Genomic DNA, 13396 nt, shown 5'->3' on the forward strand with positions numbered 1-13396 from the left:
CAGTAAGAAGGTAATCTAGGAGAACTAGCTTAGCTGGCAGGTGAAATGTATCAGAATCAGCCAATTACACAGGCAGCAGACCAGCCCAGCCCAGAACACTACTTATAAACTATGCAAACACCTTTCCCTCTGGTTTTTCCCACATACCCTACACCAGTGGTGTATACAAGTGGGGGAATTTTAACAAACAAAAACAACAAAATGATAGGGGCTGCAGCAGCTATCATACATCAACATGTGGAAGAGGCTGAGGGTGGTGAGGATGAGAATGCTGTCGACCAACCCACAGTGAGGAGACGGGGAAGAGTGTACAGACCCAGGATAACCTACCAGGTGCTACATGAGCTGGAGATAGTGGAGCACTTTAGGGTGGACAGGGACCCCCTACAGCAAATTGTTGAGCTGTGCCGGCCACGCGTCGCACACAGAATTAACAGAGGGGAACCCATCCCTGTGGATACCAAAGTATGTGTAGGCCTAAGAATACTAGCTACAGGTACCTTCCAAAGGCCAACTAGAGATATAATGGGGGAATCTCACAGGCATCAGCATCCAGGGTACTCCACCAGTTCCTGGATGCCATGTCAGCACATGCCGGTGAGCACATATATTTCCCCAACACCCATGAGGCGTTGGCCAGCAATATGCATCTCTTCCACCAAATAGCAGAATACCCTGAGGTAGTGGATGCTATAGACTGCATGCATATATGCATCAAAGCACCACCTGGAGAGTGGGGTAGGATCTACATCAACCACAAGGGCTTCCCCTCCATCAAATTCCAGGTCGTGTCCATACCTCTCAACCTCTTAAAACAAGAAATCTGGCAAACCCATAAATAATGGGGGGACAAAGGCCCCAAAATAGGCACATTTTTTGAATATTACTCTTACAAACTTAGCAAGTTGATAGAATAACAGATTTTACATTAACACAATTTTCTGAGGAGTGTAAAGTCTGAAACTCAAATGTCTATCTTTATTTTCTGACTTCAATCCTCAATGATTTGTCAATGATTTATCAGAAAACTAAAATTTTGTGAAGAGCATGGGAAAAATGTGAGGCAAAAATCTGGACATCCTGCAAAAATCTGTACAGTTGAGAGGTATGGTCATGTCCAATGCCCAGGGCATTATAATGAATGTGTGTGCTGGTTGACCTGGAAGCTATCCTGATTCCCACATCTGCCATCTGACGTAGTTGTACCAGAAATTTGTCAGTGGTGACATCCCTTATGGTCACGTAGTGGGAGATGCTGGTTATGCACTGGAGCCATGACTGATGACACCCATCAGAAATGCACACACCCGAACAAAAACTTCATAATGAGGCACACGCACAGACCAGGGTTGTAATAGAGTGTGTGTTTGGGATGTTGAAGTCACGGTTCTGGTGCCTGGACACATCTGGTGGAGCCTTGCAGCACTCCACAGCTACATGTACTCAAATTGTCATCATATTTGCCATGCTACACAATATGCTCCTGTGGGAACAGTTGCAGCAGGGACAGAATGAGGCAGGACCACACAGCCCCCCCAGCATTGCCAAGGCCTGCACAGGCACAGAGTGACTCAGAGGAGGAACAACCAGAGCCTGCCCCAGTAGGCAGAAGGAGGCATGCCCAGTATGCCCTGGCCTTGGCAAAGAGGCAATGCATAGCACATACAATGACACAGGAGGGACCCAGGGAATGACCCCACTCTCTGACTCAAACATACTGTATGTGCAAGGGATGCCAAACATGACACTACCTGTGCTCAACTATGTATAGGGAGTGTACTATGTGCATCCGACATAGGCAGCCCTCCAGCACCATCCTCAATACTGGCATACCCACAAGGTAAGTCACTCTCCTTACCAATTGCCGAATGGAGTAGTATGTGTTGTTACTTGTATCTGTGGTATGGATGTGAGCATGAGAGGGAATTGGGTGGCTGAATAGGATGCCAGCAGATAGTAGACACCTATAGTGTCACAATGAGATCTGTAACATATACTGGTGTCACCACAGTCGCCAGTACTACACATGACAACAAAACCAACTGCAGGAAATTTGCTGGGCCACATGTGTGTCCATATGACTCACACATGCCAGTCAGGGAGGTTCACATACCCAACAACAGTCTCAGCCAGCAGGACAGGTGTAGACAAACACAAACAAAGGCTGTGCTAAGGTCTCTGAATGATGGCTATGGGTAACCCCCCCAGGCCTACACAGACAGCCTACAGCAGGTCAGGCAGTGGGATGTTAGTTCTGAAGGGTAAGAAGTCAGAAACTGATATGTAGGTCAATCAAACACAAGAGCTGTAGTACACTGATATGCCTCTAGTCAACATGATAGGGAAGAATACAGAATGAAATGGAGTACCTAACATACCAGTACAGTCATAGCAAATATGTACAAGTGTCAGGTGTGCCCCCCCAGTCCTATGTAGAAATGTAGAAACAGTCAGGTGTGCCCCCATTCCGATGTACACACGTTGTAACAGTCAGGTTTGCCCCCCCCAATCCTATATAGAAATGTAGTAACAGTCAGGTGTGCCCCTTCCAATCCGATGTAGGAATGTAGTAACATGTATGTGTAGGTATAATACCAGTGGAGCACAGATGACCTGAGTTGGCCAAGGTAGCAGGATAGATTGTAGCATTTGTACAATATGTGGGTATGCGTGTGCTAGGTTGGTGTGTTTCATATTGTGTGAGAGTGGTCAGTATGTATGCATGTTGAGGTTTGACCTGGTGGCCATTGCCCAGTACTGGTGATGACAGGACCAAGTCCTCACAACTGCAGTGCCAAAGACAATTCCCCCCAGTATAACACATGTTAGCAGTAAACCACTGTAAATGTATGGTGGTAATATGTGTCACCATCTGAAAGATGGACATGACATGACTGCTGGGCTAGATATACAAGCAATACACAGGGAAAAGTGCCCCAGACATTCAAAATATAATGTGTAACCTTGAAATGGACACACTCTTGGAATTGTATATACAGGTATGCATCACATTATCTGGGCTTGTAGTAGGGAATACCAATGTCGTGTGGCTGAACACTTGCAGATCACAAAGGTTATAGGACTGATGTATTGGGAAATGGCTGATGTCCCTGCACAAGCCAGCATAACTGGAATGCCCCATGCATATCTGTGAGTCAGATGCAAGTAGTGTCCATAGCACACATGCACCCAGCTCACCCAAACACCACCCACAGGTACCTCTCTGGTCATATCCCTGCTGTTGGGAATGGGTACAATATGACCACTACCTGTGTATGGCAATAGTGAAAGAATGCAGCATGCAGTGCAGGTGTCCCATGTAGGTGTGTCCATAGTTGTAAGTAGCACCCTGCCAGCATCCACACCACCTGATCAATACTGACAGACAGTATTGGCATGAACACTTAGCACACCTACCCTGTCACCCCAGGGGAATATACTGTATGGCAGTATGGGACTGTAGGACTCTCAGAATGCAATGGCCTGCTACAAATGGCATGCATCACCACCAAATGGCCTACAGGCCTCTGCCAAAGGCCTGCATTTCACCTGTACTGCCAATGTATGTTATGTCAATGGCACCCAAATAACAACATAACGCACTCCACATAAGCCATATGCAAGGCCATGTGGACATACCACAGTAACATGTCCACCATGTCCCACTGCATGAACTGTGGACCAACACCAAAACACAGCTGTGATGAGGTGATAACTATAGGGAAAGTATCAGAGAATGTATGGATAATGTATGGAAGAGGATAGAATAATAGAGGTGGGAGCATGGGCAGCATGGAATGTGCAAGGTCCAGCACACAGCCATGTGCACATACTATCCCTGGCTGCAATCACAAAAATGAGTGGCTACAAACTTGCCCGTACACCACAATAGGGGTAATGTCCTGACTTATAACCGCTGCCTCTGGGTAACCTGTGTGAATCTGTACAGCTGTGAGGTATTGCCACAGCAAGATAAGGCTATACTGTCATGTTGATGGATGTACAAGTATGGGATCCCCTGCCAGCACTGTACCAAGGAGCTAAACTGGATACACAGACCGAGCAGAAAATGACTGCAGCTGCCCCTCCAGAATGGCTTAACTTTCCATGAATATGTAGGCATCTGTCCACACTACTGGACACAGATGCATTTACCCTGTGTTCCCCAGGACATCACTGTGAGCAAAAATGTCCACCTGACAGTACTTGAGGACATAAAACATCACAGTGTATAACAGTACACATGTCTGAATATCTCTGCTAACACCATTACCATGTAGCAGAAGCAGCACAGACACAATCACCTACAGTACACACTATCCTTTGCACAGTTTGACCCCATATTTCCAACTGATCTACATATATCCTGCAGAAACAGTTTACTACCTGTAGGTGTAGAACACAAAGGCCTGCACTGGAATACAAACTGCCTGGAATAAATTCACACCTTCAATACAGAAGGGCATACTGGGCATGTTCACACACTTAGAGAAATTAAGGCAATGTCAGACAACAACATACGGAAAGGTCATACTGGGCATGCTCACACACTTAAACAAATGAAGCCCATGTCTGCCAACAACAGTGGACCATGCATATCTGACAGTTGCAGATGTTAGTGCATACACTTATCAGTATGCACCAGTCATGCGTTGTACACACATTGGATAGGAATACACACATATATCCAAGGACAACACACTACAATATGCTAAAAGTACACATACATAGATGTGTAGAAGAAAGTGACAGTGGCAAAGAGCCTTCCATCATGAGGCCTGTCCCACCCAGCACACAGCCAAATGGCTACAACCACATGATATGTAACTGTCACTCACTGTAGAAATTAGCCACTGGTATCTGTCAGCATTACAGACTCTGTGGTGCAAGTGCTAGCTGTGCAACATGACTGTAAAAGACAGTGGTCATCTAGCAGTTGTATACATGTACCTGCAGAATATAAACCTGTGTGTGCCTGAGTGTGGTGTGTCTACTGCTAGATGAATGGGTTATGGCCCATGCACACAAACTGCCCTCCCCATACCCTACTATGACAAGCCTGCTAATGTCTATCACTTTGGAATACACCTTTGGGAAAGGGGTAGTCCAGTAATCTCTGTGGTGTGTCCTATAACTGCATGATGCTGTAGTGTGATAAACTAGTTAGGTAGGAGTTCTAATCCCAGACATGGCAAGTGTGTGTGCATGTGTGTGTGCGCGTGTGTGTGCGTGTGCGCGTGTGTGTGCGTGCGTGTGTGCGTGTGTGCGTGTGTGCGTGTGTGTGTGTGTGTGTGTGTGTTTGCGTGTGTCTGTCTGTGTTGGGAGCAATGCTTTTTAGGCTAGTCACACTCACTACAATTCAAATGCCCTACTTTAGCAAGGCTGCTGATGTCGGTCACTGTGAAATACACCTTTGGGAAAGGAGTAGCCCAGAAATCTTCGTGGTGCATCCTATAACAGCGCAATGCTGTAGTGTGATATCGTACTTTGGTAGGGGTTTTATTCCCACACATGGCAAGTGTGGATGTTTGTGTGTGTGTTTCTTTGTGTAGGGGTGCAATGCTTTTGAGGGCATTCACAGTCACTACAACCTCAATTGGCCTTCTTTGGCAAGCCTGCTGATGTCATTCACAGTGAAATATACCTTTTGGGAGGGAGTACTCCAGTAATCTCCGTGGCGCATCCTATAGCTATGTAATGCTGTAGTGTAATAAACTAGTTAGGTAGGAGTTCTAATCCCAGACATGGCAAGTGTGTGTCTGTGTGTTTCTCTGTGTGTGTCTGTGTTTGTCATTCGTATCCTGTGAGGAGGTAGCTGTGAGTGTGTAACAACTGGACTCATTGTGGAGTTAGTTTTGCAAATCTCTTATATGGTGGCCCTATTATATGTCACAATGTCCACCTTACAAGGATAACAGATGTGAAATAGCCGAGAGGCTGAGGTGCCAATCCATACTCCTACATGTGACATCAAGGCCTGGCAAATAAAGTTAGCAACCCTTGTATTACCCAAGGAACACTCTCAACCCATGTCTCATACACAAACACATTTGCCTAGGCAACAACCACTATGTTGGTAGTACCCTGCATATTGCCTACAGGTAGGAACCATGGTGTGATTGCAGCAGACTACAGAGGGCATGGCACCCTGTCCATCATTACAATAGGCACGTACATGCAGACAGTGTGCTTTCATTATGTTCCCCAATGTGATGCCTGCAACACCTGTGGTGCCATAAAATGTGACCCACAAAGGACATACCATGCCTTAAACACATCCCTGTATGGACAGATACCACTGACACCAGGGAATACCTGTATCTTGCTATCAATGTAGGTGCAGGGTCAACCTGCTGTCCATTACCAGTTCCTGCCACATGAGGCCAGTACTGGCACATCTGATGATAACAATCTGTGTACACAACATGGGTCAGACACCCCAGGTACAGTTCCACATGTCACTGTACATGCATGTGGGACATGTGCATATCCCAGACAGTGTCCATGTCATGGACTAACGAACACATACATGGCAAACATTGCACAGCAATGGCCACACACAATAGTTAACCAGCTGACTGGATGGTGAATACAATACCCACCTGTGTGAGCCACTCCAGACACTACACCCCTGAGCCACACTGCAGACCATTGCCATGTGGACTGATGCCAAGGTATACCCTTCACCTAGCCTTGTATAGCCTTCTGTCACAGTCAACCACTACACACCTGTGAAACAATGCACGCATGCATGTCAGTACTGGCACCCCGTGTCTGTGTGTGTGGTGCATGATGCTTTCAACCACATTCACACTCACTACAACTCCCATTGGCATACTGAAGCATGCTGTTTGATGTCAGACACCTTCACATACCCATATAATCTCTGGATAACCCCTGTGGTGCATGTGATACCTGCACATTACTGTATTGTGGCAAACTAACTAGTTAGGAAGTGTATTCCTGACCCTGCCATGTGTGTCAATGTGTGTGAGTCCCTGAGGGTGTGTGGCTGTGTTGATGCTGACACCTGTTCATGTGGACAGGCACATGTACTACACCTACCGTATTGCTACCATATCACTGTTGTAGATGTCACTCACCATCACATATACATTTGGACAGCTCCTCAACATGTAAGCTATGTGGCGCATGCAATAACTACATAGACATGTGATAGCAATACATAGTCAGTCAGGGGTTTGAAACCCTGTACTGGTAGGTGTATGACACAAACATGCTTAGGTTTTACTTTCCCACCCCCTCCCTGACTTACTTTGCCTCTGTCTGTCTCTCTCACTACCTCTTGGTGGATGTGGATAACTACACCTGTTTTGCTTAGGCAGCAGCTTGTGTTTTGTAAGTGCTGCTCATGATCAGATGATGGCCTCTGCATGCATTGCGCATTCCTCTAGCTGATTGCATGTGGAACAGCTGTGGTAACATTCCCGTAGCCAATTGCATGGAAACACACTCCAATATCTAGGAACATCATGTTGGTGTTGGGCCATTTCATTTACTGTGAGCAGGACCTACATCTCATGTTTGGCAAACAGCATCACAGATGGATTTGGGATTTACCTCTAACAACATTCAGTGTGGAAACAGGCCAACACACAGGAGGGGGATGTGCCTGACATGAGTACAGAATGTAAGTGTTGCTATTCTGCATTTGGAGTAATGTCAGTTTCACAGGGTGTGTGTGGATATGGCTGGTCTACATGTTTTAATACCTGTCATGACAGTGCTATGTTTTGGAGGAAACCCCCATCTGTAGGGTCATCTGCAGTCTGGGCAGTTTGTGGTGCCTTTGTTTCTTGTGTTACTCACAGAACACCTATCTGAGAACTGCAGAAGCATAGTGGAGGATTGCAGTCAGTACATGGTGACAGCCATGAGAGTTACTGACTTCATATCCCCCATAAGACATATGTCACAACAAACCCTGTTACAACAGTAAATGTATGAGGTTATCACAGCAACATGTCAATATTGTCCCTGTGTTTGTGCCTCCAGCCACATCTCTGTCAACCTTTGTACATATGTCATGCAGTAAGAGGTGCATATGTTCTGTACACCATTATCTATTGACATCATATATGATAACAAGCTAGTGAGATAGACTGCTACACATGTTATGTATAGTAGGGGTTATATTTGAGGATATAACCTGGGCATTCTCTGGTTGTGTGTACAGTACTGAGGTCTGCGTACTTATGGTGATTGTCGACAGTGTGTGTATTGTGAATATGTACCTTGGCCTGTGCACAGACTGTGGTAGATGTCATTGTTCTTGGTCCTGGTCTAGCTAATGTTACATGCTGCTACAGTGTATGGCACCCTATCGGCTTACATGTTTATAGGGCCAAACACACACATGTCTCATACCACAGAAAGGCATCGGACCACACTGTGTAGTGGCCCAGTATATGTAGGGTTAGTGCATGAGTGGCACATATGAGGATGGTGTTGATCAGACAGTCCATATACTGTAATATTAAGCTAGCTTACCATATTTGGCTGTGGCTGTGTTCACATTGGTTGTGGGTATGCACTTTCACACAGGTGTTTGTTACTCTGTGCTGTGACATGCCTGTAGAGCCTGCTATATTTGCAGGTACATGTATATTCCCCCATAAGAAATGTAGGACAGTGTTGTGGCAGTCTGCCTGTAGTTTGCACAGTGCTTTGTTACATGCCTAGCAGCTTAGTGTACTTACCCAGTGTGATGTTATGTCCAGATATTTGCCAGATGTAATGCTGCTTGGCCGCCATAACTGTCATGTATTTCTATAAAAACTAAACACCAAACCAAAACTAAGAAACAAACAAAAGGTGGCAAAACCACGGTATAGTCCACTTAAAACCAGATTTATTGTGTAAGTGCTTTCATGCGCATGAATCCGTGCACTTCTTCAGACACCATATTCATTACAAATGCAGCATATGTAATCAAACAATTAAACATGTCTGCCCAGTTGTGTAAGAACTGGCACATATAGGAGACAACACACTGTATGCACCATATGCCATGGGTGCCTCCACTACACTACCACAGTCAACAGAACATGCTTGGGTACAGGTCTCCATCCCAGACACTAACCATGTGTTGTAATACATGTTGCATACATAACAACTTGATCACCTCAGTGGCCATGTGCAGGAGGCACCCAGAGGATTGACTGATGCATGTCACTCTCATCCTGAGGGTCACCACAGTGGTGTATATCGATAGATTGCCTGCTGCCACATGGCAGGTGGCAGGATACCACTGTACACACATCCCTTACACAACCCATCTCTCCATGGATAATAGCTAGGTACACAGCTATGACCACCTGCAGTGATGCATCCCAGTACTGACATGTGCACATGTGCATTACTGAGGATAGCAGTGTCTGTGTGTTAGCACACCTGTACTTGGGAACTCAATGAGGGCCTTCACATCCACCGCAGCACCCAATGCCATAGTCAGTTGTGGCTGCTGCTGTATGGGACATTACATGTATCCTGTTACGCTCCTCTCCCTACCAGCTACATGAGCCTTGCAGTACCAGCACAACAGTGTTGTACAAATGGGTCAATAGGCATGGGATACCCATTGAGTTCTGGCAAGTGTGTGTATGTGTGCATGTTTGTATATCTGTAGGATACAGAATTCTGAGGCCACATACTCCTATTACAATACCCATTACCACACAGTAGTACAGATAGTGTTGTTGCTGCCCATAGGTGAGGCATGACAATGCAACACCCTACTATGCCTGTGACATGTGCATTAGATGCATATCACTGTAGTACCACTGTTGGGATATACAATGGGTTGCATAGCTGCCGTGGGCAATGTGTGATGGTGGGTATGTGAGAGTGTCATCATGGGTTTCAGGGAGTGCAATTTCCACTGGGGGATGTGGGTGTTGTGTACACTGTCATTACACCAAGGTACATCCATTATATGTCCCATGTACCACTTTATGGTGACCACTGTCAACATCAACCATACAAGTAACTGATACCACAGTCCAGCCCGGTTATGCATGTGCTGTTTGCAGCCTACCTGTAACACATTGGACACACAGTCAAGTTAGTTAGCAGCGATAGGCCCAGGTCTCTCGGATGTGTGTCTGCCTGTTATGTGTCTGTTAATGTGTATATGAAGGTATGTCACACTATGTATTGTCCATATACACCCATTACATCCCCCATTAGCATACTGTACATGTCTGAGGATGTTCTGCATGTAACTTATAATCTGGAAGACACCTTACCCTACACACTGTGTGGTCTGTGCAATGAAAGCCACACACTTCAGTAGCACTACATACCTAGGTAGGGGTCTAGTCCCAGTATTGCCAAGTAAGAGTGTGCATGTATGTGGATAGGTCTACATCAGGTTGCAGATTATACACATCCCAGCGGGTCACCTGTCCATGTGGCACAGGCAATAACTGATACAAACCTGTGACATGTGTTCAACTGTACCCCAGATATGTCACAGCCATGGTGTCACCACAGTGCCATACCCCTTGTGGAATATGATTGCAGACCATCTTTCTGCTGACACATGTACACCTACAACACAAATGGATAACATTATGGAGACCACAGTCAACCAGTGTTACTAACAGCTATAATGCATCACTGCTGGACGGCTACACTACCTGACATGTATGCATAAAATTTTACTCCTGACAAAATGCTACATTGCAGTACTTTGGTACACTGTAGTACAGTCAGTGTGTGCATCAGAACCATATTAGCCTGTCCCGGCATCGATGTTGTAGATGACAGGGATGTGGTACAGGTATCATCATATGCACAGGGTGTATTGTTGGTTTGCCAGAGGCTGAGGATGGGCCATACATTTGATACCATGTGTGTGGGTGAGGAGTGTAATGAGGTGAACTGAGCATGGTGATGTGGTGTGTGTAGGTATGGGGTTGCCTTAGGTGTGTTCATTTAGTGTGTGGGTATGCATGCACACAGTTCTGCCATGTGGCTGCCCTACACAGGTGTTTATGGAGAGCTGCAGACCATACCTGGCAGGGTGTGCACTTCACTGCCTCAGGCCACTGACACATGGACAGTGTCTGCCAGGGGTTCCATGGGCACGTCTGGGTACAGACCTAGATGTGCTACTCTCAATTGATGATGACAGATGTCCGCTGGAACCAGGTTCCTCCTGGGACTGGCCAGAACCATATGCTCATGGCCTGCTGTGGTGTGGTGTGGACAGTGCCCCCCCTGCAGTGCCGGGGCTGGTACTGCCACTACAGGAGCCCCTTGGTGTCCCAGCACATCCACGTTGACTGCCAGTTGTTGGTGTTGCAGGCCTATGTCCACACAGCCATTCCGGCACTCCCACCACATGTTTAAGCATGGACAAACCACAATCAGTGAGGGCCATCATTTCACCGGAGCTTCTATCCATGAGCTCAGTATAAGCATGAATGGCACCAGACAGTTTATGGAAGTTGTTACTTGCAGATGTGAGAGCAGCCCTCTGCAGCCTCTGGCCCTGTCTGGTATAATGTTACATACGTGCCTACACTGCCATGACAGCCCGAAACATGCACCTGGTGATACCAGTTGTGGTGCGTCTGCCAGGGGCATGATGACCAACTGCCCTACCATGAGCACCCTGGGACATCTGCCTATGTGGTGCCCTGCCGGACATCTGGCTATGCCTGCTGTGACCAGACACAGTAGGCATGGTTACCACACTCTCCTTTGCACTACCACCAAATGCCAGCTGTCCCTCTGCTATGGCCACTGGTGATGGAGTATGTATAGGCACTGAAACTGTGTGCAGGGTTGGGGTGGCTAAAAGGGGGATGTCAAATAATGGTGCTGTTTCAGCCCCTAACAGCCCCACCTGTGCCTCAACAGTACTATCATCATCTTTGGTGTGTGTATGGACACTAATATCAGATTGCATAAAGGAGGGACCCTGACCCATCTCGCCACCTGTGGGGGAAAACAAGAAATGCACTTTAAGACCTGTACAGCATTGCATAACAGTACACACACACACACACACACACACACACACACACACACACACACACACACACACACACACACACACACACACACACCACCTTAATACCTACCTGTCCATGACTTTACAGACAGTCCCACGTTTATTCCCATGCATTCTTCATCCTGCATCACACTTGGTAACATACACTCATTAATACCACTCATTAACGTATCATTCCTCTAAATGCCTAGACAAGTGATCACAACACAAGACATGTTACTCCATTACCTCCCTGACCTGAGTGGAGTGGTTTTACATGGCCTTACTGCTGTCATTCGGTTTTCACCCTGTGTATGTCTGGACATTGTGAGCATGGCCCCTATATGTGAGGGGCTACTATGTACACTCCATAATATCATGCACTGGAGTGTCATGTGTAAGTATTGTTCAGTACATGCCAGAAATGCTGCTCAATCAACCTATCATGTGATAACTGTAATATATGGATACACTTGCTGGTGTTGTCTAGTAATTCCCCAATGCATCTGTAGTGCTGCATATGTGGGTTGTCAGTCACCTCTCTGCTGAATGCGATATTAAGGGTATACCTGGTGTCTACCTTCCCTCTCAATGCATGTTCCATGCTATAGACCTTATTATACTATCGGCTGTCCTGTGATTACATGTACGACAAGTATTCCTGGTGTGTCATGGGTCAGTCCATGTCCATGTACTGCACAATCCCAAAGGGAAGTAGTGCTGTATAAACAACCCCACAATCACACATGTGCATACATGAACACCCACACAAACACACACACATGCACACATGCATCCTACATGTATCAACCTCCCTCCACTTCACCAGAGTGACCCTACAGACAAAATAACCACACACACACACACACACACACACACACACACACACACACACACACACACACACACACACATACAGGTGAGGTTGCACAATGATAGTACACACAGTCCTCCTATTACCCATCTGTCAACATGCATAACATATGGTACACAACAACATGCAGTGCAGCTATAGTCAATCTATGCTAACAACAGAATACATGTGTGTGATGCATGTGCCTGTGTTAGTAGGTGATACCCCACCCATGTACATAGTATTGCTGTGCACCTGTTCTGCACCCTGCCATGTACTGTGCACCAAACCTCACAGGTGTACAACCCATTGCTGAATGTGTAGTACTGTGTCAGTTATGTTGGCTCTAATACAAACAGCCCCTATGTTTTTCAGCAACAGATACCTGGGATGATAGGTGGACAGATGTCATTTGTGAATGCCTGATGTCTGGTTTACAGATCTCAACATTAGCGGACCATGTATGACCAGTCCAGTACTATTACACTGACAACCGCCAGAGCATACTGTGGCTATGGGGA

The sequence above is a fragment of the Protopterus annectens genome, chromosome 2.part1 (assembly GCF_019279795.1).
Source record: "Protopterus annectens isolate FY-2018-M chromosome 2.part1, PAN1.0, whole genome shotgun sequence".
Taxonomy (NCBI): domain Eukaryota; kingdom Metazoa; phylum Chordata; order Ceratodontiformes; family Protopteridae; genus Protopterus; species Protopterus annectens.